The 7,022-nt window shown below is 44.1% G+C and overlaps 1 long non-coding RNA gene across 2 annotated transcripts in view; it reads right to left on the reverse strand.

Moving 5' to 3' along the window:
* Positions 1 to 2,125: 2,125 nt before the first annotated feature.
* LOC111729939 overlaps positions 2,126 to 7,022 on the reverse strand; it is a 9,106-nt gene continuing 4,209 nt past the window's right edge. Inside the window, exon 3 of one of the 2 annotated variants that reach the window (XR_002776475.1) lies at positions 2,126 to 2,596. This is a non-coding gene — a long non-coding RNA (uncharacterized LOC111729939). Of the gene's footprint in view, positions 3,209 to 7,022 lie in introns of both variants that reach the window. The other variant, XR_002776474.1, reaches the window with a different exon arrangement.

Genomic DNA, 7,022 nt, shown 5'->3' on the forward strand with positions numbered 1-7,022 from the left:
GTTCCAGTTGTATTTCTTTTTATTATAACTTTTTGTTACCAGTCTCGAATTTAATTGCACTGTTGTCTGAGAACAAAGTCTGTATTCAGTCAGGATTCTGGCGGAAAGCAGATGGCACACTCAAATTGGGTCATTTGAGAAGCGTTTGATAAAAGTACTATTTACAAAGGTGTAGGTAGGAGGTAGGGACCGAAGGCTGAGTGACACATGGGCCTGACTGCAGGGAAGGGGGCGTGGGGTAGGGAGTAGTCCCTGAGAACTGCAGAGGCCTCAGCTGAGGATGCAGCCAGTCTGAGCGTCCATCAGGAGAGATCAAACCCCTGGACCTCACTCTCCCTCCTCCCAGGATCGGATGGTGGTCCATCTGGCTGAACCCAAGGGATAGCTGAAGGGCAGGGGCACCCAGCGGCAAGGTCCATTCAGGGCGGTCTCTTAGAGCATGGGGCAAAGGGGCCTCAGAAGCATAAACCGAACATAGCAACCCACTCTGCATGGAATTTCGCTCCGGGAATTTATTGAGGCTTCTCTGGGAACTAACACATTGTCTGTCTCTGTAAATATGTCACATCTCTGTTTGAGGGATGTAAGAGTTCTGTCTATATTTAATAATTCAAAATTATCATTTTAATCAGGATTTGGACAATTCTGCTAATTTTTGTCTGCTCAAGCTATTAAATTGTTATTTTTTAATTAAAATCTCTAGTTACAATTGTTGACATATCTATTTTCCCTGAAATTCTAGCAGATGTTACTGGATGTTTACTGAGGCCTAGTCTTAGGTGTCTGAATGATGTTGGTGGATGTGCATTATCATTCTGTGGCCCCTTTCACCAATACCTACGCAGTGGCCTTTTTTGTTGGTGGGTTTTCTCGGTTGTTATTTTTTTTGCCTCGAATCAGTGTCATGCATTAAGATGTCAACCCAGTCCTTTGTTTCATATTTGCCTGGTATGTCTTTTGCCAACTTTTTTGTTCCGAACTTTGCATCATTTTAAGTGTAGATTTTTTGGCAACCCATTGTTGGAATTTTTTAATCTAATGTTTCTACCTTATCGTTGCAATTTAATTTACTTCCATGTTATAATAATTACTGTTTTACTGAGACTTAGTTTTGACATCTTACTAAACATTTCCATTTACTGTATTTTTTCCTATTTCTTTCTCCTTGAGGTTAGCGTTTTCTTCTGCTGGTTTATCCTTATTCTTATTTTTATTCTTGTGACTATTGCCCTTAATTTAAGATCCTTTTTCTTTGTTATTTACCCTGTATATCCACTGTAGTTACATATTCCTCCTAACATGCAAGTATTTTACCTTGGTCACATAATCCTCACTCGCAGGCACTGGTGATGTAGCCCAGAATTATAGTTCTGAGTTATTAAAAATATACTCTTTTTCTTTTCTTTGGCCCTTGTTTTTAAGAAAATTAAAATACATTCTAGGAAGTTTGGTCATCTTATTTTCCATACCTCTAGATGCCTCTCCTGAATTTGTGTTACTTACGAAATACAAAATATCATTAATGTGGGCGGGGTGGAAACATTCTGAAATCTCGGATGCTTGAGAATACTTTTATTATACTTTCAATTCGGCTGTATGTAAAAGTCTAGGTGCAAAGTTTGTTTCCTTCGCTACTTTAAAAATATTACTTTGTGATCTCCTTGTACGCTGTTGAGAAGTCCAGCATCCATTAGGTTCTTGTTCCATGTTCTTTCTCTTAGGATGTTTCTAGAACTTTCTAATGATGTGCATTTTTCTGTATCTCTTCTGTTTCATAGTTCGTGAACTCTTTCAGTTTGAGTTTATTTCTCTTCAATTCTAGAAAATTTATCTCCACTGTCTTTCAAATGTTTTTCTTCCCTGTCGTAATAACTTTATTAGTGCGGGACGCCTCGAGTCTGCATGCTGGCCCTTCCACCCTCTGTCCGCTCACCCGTCTCTTTACTTTCTAACTCTCCTCTCCCATTGCCTTCTGGGTGGCGACAAGATTCAATGTCCCCCTCCCATCGAAATGACTGGACTGACACTCAAATCTTCACATTTTAGCCCCGCAACGGCACACCCTCCTCAGTTCTTCCAACCCACAGTTAAACAACAAAAATCGAACGAAGCAAATTTAAAGATCGAACTGGCTTTATTCAGAGATTCAGGCCTCAGGCAGCATCCCATCCAGCAGATGCAAGAAGCTCTCCGAGCTGCAGAAAGGGGGAGGTTTTTATAGACAGAAAGGGGGCAGCAGAGGATGTTTCTCACGGAGAGTGAGTGGGTGACTTCAGGCTCTGGGCACCCTTGTTGGAGATGGAAGGGTTACCTCACTGGCGCTGACCAGGAAATTCCAGGCTGACTGTTAAAGTCACGTTCTTGGGAGAGGCTGTTAGGTTGGGAGAGCTGGACTTAGCACAAGTGCCTCCATTTTGGGTCTGCTGTCTCTTTTTAAGCCACATTCTGATTCTCATTTTGGCATCTCCTTTCGGCCATGGGCTCCAACCTGCTCGCCGTGACTGCCCTGGTTCGAAAAGTCATACTTCAGATGTGTCCTCTTGGTCTGTTAATGTGCAAGTCAAAGGCTTCGCCCCTCGTGGACCCCACACAGCCCCTGGAAAGATGAGTGGGAGATGAAATTGTGGATATTTCCCCCACAAATAAAGAAAAAAACAGTAAATTTGATGAGTTCAGAACCAAGGTCAAGGGATCTCCTCACGTGCGGCCCTCAGAAAATGATCAAACCCATGTTTCAGAAATGCCCACGACAAACCTCTTTCGCCTCCTTCCAGTGTGGAGAGGAGGCCACCCCTGGAGACCAGGGAGTGAGGGGTAGGGTACAGGAGAAGCCATGCACAGCTTGCAATTTAAATAACAAGAAAATGATCCTACACCATGACGAAATTCTTCTTCTCTGGAATGCAAGTGTGGTTCAATAGTAGAGACGGTGCATAATCTACCATGCTAGTAAGCCACGAGATAAAAAGAAATACGATGGTATCAGCTGCAAAGGCGTTAGACCAAGGGGCCATCCATTTCTGGTTAATAAGCGAACAACTGAACCCTTTGGGGAAAGATGGTTTTGTCCTTCACTTGAGGAAACAGAAGCCCGGCGGGGTCTCAGCGTGTGAGTCATCAGCGCACAGCCAGGATCAGACTCCAGCTACAGTCTCATCAGCTGTGTGACTCCAGGCAAGTTCATTAGTCCCTCTGCCTGTCACCTCTCCTGCAAATGGGATGAGAACAAGACCAACCTCATACGGTGGCGGTGAGGGTTCACGTGTGACATGGGTGTGGTAAGCAAACAACAGCTGTAATGGCAAAGCAACAAGAAGGTCCCCAGCACAGGGAGGGATGTGCACTGCCCCATCCGTTTTATTTAGAAATATCAGCAGTTGCCATTACAAATGAGAAAAAAAGTACAAATTCTGGAAAGGAAGAAAGAAAAATTATTACTTATAGACAATGTGATTGTCCACCTAGAAAAACTATGGGAAACAGTAAGTTAGGGGCAGGTGAGAAAAATTATCGCTGAGGAGGCAACAGTTGCCGTCAAAACAAACAATAACCAGGTGGAGCCTGTGATGGAGGAGTGCAATCCCAGCAGCGTGAAGAAAGGGAAAAATGCCTAGAATAACAAGAAATGTGCAGGTTTCTCCTTTATAAAGAAATTATATAGAAAAACTGAAAATCCACTGAAAAGTGGTAAATGAATGGAAATGCACAGCATCCTCTTGGAAAGCAAGAAGCGGTATTATAAAAGGTCCAGTTTTCCCTAAATTGAAACTACACATTTGATATAATCTCAATTAAAATAGCAGGAGAGGTTCACATGGAAAAACAGACATGCAAGACTGGTCAGGAAAACTGGTAAAAAGGAGAAGAACAAGAAGGATCTGCCTCATTAGATGTTAAAACATTATGAAATCCTAATGATTAAAAAGGTATCAGTCTCTTCTGGTCCAGACAGGGGAGCAGGGAGTCACTACTGTGCATGCCTTCTATCGCGACTACATCAAAATCACAACTAAAATACAGAACAGCCACCATGGGAGCTGCCTGAGGTCTGGCTGAACAGAAGTCCTACAACTAGAGACACACAGAAGAGGCCACCTGAGACTGGTAGGAGGGCAGAGACATGAAATGGGCCGGTCCCACATCCATTTGTGTGGTGCTTGAGACTCAGGAGAGACTTCTTGGCTACCGAGGTCCCCCTGGAGGAGCGAGGTGTCCCAGCCCCACACCAGGCTGCCAGACCAGTGTTCCAGTGCCGAGAAGAGAAGTCCCTGCAACCTCTGGCTGTGAAAACCAGTGGGGATGGTGACTGAGTGGGACAGAGGGCCGCGGGAGTCCCAGGCATCCTCTTAAAGGGCCCTCATGTGAACTTACCGCTGACAGACTCCCCTGCTCTGAGCTCCAGCACTGGGGCCACAGCTCAAAAGGCACCAGGGGCATATGGAGAGGAACAGGGTTGTCTGGCTGAAGGAGCAGCTTTCTCCCAGACAGAAGTGCTGGTGGAGGCCATTGGTCCGTTGTTGAGCCCTCCCCGCTCCTGGCATGCAGATGCAGGTGGCCGCCATCTCTGAGTCTCCATCAACCTGGCTGACACCATTTGCCCTGTCCAGGTGATTCCCCGAGACCCCACCCCTCCCAATGTACAGCACTACCAAAGCCACTTCCAGTGTTCTTTCCATACTAATAGCCTGTCTTGGTTCATGCTGCAAACTTTCCCAAAATCTCAAAAGGTTCACAAACTCCAATCAGATTTGGGCTCAGTGTGCCCTGTACCTCTTGCCAAGCAGCCTCAAGCACTAGCAGCAGCTGGCCTCAGTTCCTGGCTTGGCCTCTCAAGGCACATCCAAGCCCAGCATGGGTGATGGCCATCTGCGGATTGCCTGGTGACTCTTACCAGGTGGCCTGGGCAGTACACAGGTTGCAGTTGAACGTGGCCTGCAGCTGGGCCACTCCCAGGAGGCCCTTGGCCCAGCACACCCAGTGGCCTTCTTCAACAAGGGCTGGAGCACCACCCAGGGCTGCATCGGAGGAGGACGTACCCAAAAGGCAGACAGGGCAGGCACCAGAGCCCCGCTGACGTGAATTCTGCTCCGCAAGGTCAGCCTCTCACTAGCCAGTTCTCACGGCCAATCTGCTTGAGGGTCAATCCTTCCCAATGACATGTAAACAGCAACCAAGGCTCAACTACAACAGGAGGGCACACACAAGGAACACACCTCGGGCACCTGGCTCACGTGACCAGGGAGGACTGCACCACTGGGGCCCACAGGACACTCACTACGTAAGGCCACTTTACTAAGACTGGAAGACTTAGGAGCCCTATCTAATACAGACGAACAAACACAGGAAAGCAGCCAAAGTGGGGAGACAAAAAACATGTCTAAAATGAAAGAACAGAGCAAAACTTCAGAAAAAGAACTAAAGAAAATGGAGACGAGCCACCTGCCAGATGCAAAGTTCAAAACTCCAGTGATAAGGGTGCTCAGTGAATTTAGGGGAAGAGTAGATGAGCTCAGTGAGAATTTTAACAAAGAGATAGGAAACGCTAAAATGGAGATAGAAGACATAAAAGGCAACCAGTTGAAAATGAAGAAGACGTTAGAAGGAATCAACAGTAGATTAGACAAAGCAGAGGATCGAATCAGTGATTTAGAAGATAAGAAAGCAGAAAACATCCAATCAGGACAGCGACAGAAAAAAGGATTCAAAAAAATGAGGACAGCTTAAGGGGCCACTGGGACAACATGATGTGTACCAACATTCACATCATAGGGAGGCCAGAAGGAGAAGAGAGAGGGCAAGGAATCGAAAACCTATTTGAAGAAATAATGACTGAAAAGTCCCCTAACCTGGAGAAGGAAATAGATATAAAAGCCCAGGAAGCACAAAGTCCCAAACAAGATGAACCCAAAGAAGCCCACACCAAGACACATCATAATTAAAATGTCAAAGCTTAAAAACAAAGAGAGAATCTTAAAAACAGCAAGAGAAAAGCAATTAGTTACCTACAAGGGAACTCCCATAAGACTGTCGGCAAATTTCTCAACAGAAACTTTGCAGGCCAGAAGGCGTTGGCAGGAAATATTCAAAGTGATGAAAAGCAAGGACCTACGACCAAGATGACTCTACCCAGCAAAGCTGTCATTTAGAATCAAGGACAGATAAAGAGCTTCCCAGACAAGAAAATGCAAAAGGAATTCATCACCACCAAGCGAGTATTACAAGAAATGTTGGAGGGACTTCTTTAAAAAAAAAAGAAGAAAAAAGATAAAAATATGAATAATAAAATGGCAATAACTACATATCTATTAACAACAACTTTGAATGTAAATGGATTATGTGCTCCAATCAAAAGATAGGGTGGCTGAATGGATAAGAAAACATGACCCTTTCATATGCTGCGTACAAGGGACTCAATTCATCAAAAGACGCACACAGACTGAAAGTTAAGACATCGAAAAAGGTATTTCATGAAAATAGAAATGAAAAAAAATCTGGAATAGCAATACTTATATCAGACAAAATAAACTTTAAAACAAAACCTATAACAAGAGAGAAAAAAAGGACTCAGCAATCCCATTTCTGGACATTTATCTAAGAGACCCAAAACATTACTTTGAAGGGACATGTGCATCTGTATGTTTACAACAGCCGAGATACAGAGCCTACCTGGATGTCCATCAATGGATAAAGAATGTCTGTACATACAATGCAATACCCATCAGTGGATGATGGATAACATTACATATACAATGGAATGTTACTCAGCCATTGAAAGAATGAAGCCTTGCCATCTGTGACAACACGGATGGACCTAGAGGGTATTGTGCTGAGTGTAGTCAGACAGAGAAAGACAAATATCATATAATTCCACTTACATATCGAATCCAAAGAACAAAATAAACCAATAAAGCACAAACTCATAGATACAGAGAACACTTTGAGACTTGCCAGATGGGAGAGGATTAGGGTGGATGAAAAAAGGAAAGGGATTAAGAAGTATGAATTGGTAGTTACAAAATAGT

This window comes from Pteropus vampyrus, unplaced genomic scaffold (genome assembly GCF_000151845.1).
Source record: "Pteropus vampyrus isolate Shadow unplaced genomic scaffold, Pvam_2.0 Scaffold291, whole genome shotgun sequence".
Taxonomy (NCBI): Eukaryota; Metazoa; Chordata; class Mammalia; order Chiroptera; family Pteropodidae; genus Pteropus; species Pteropus vampyrus.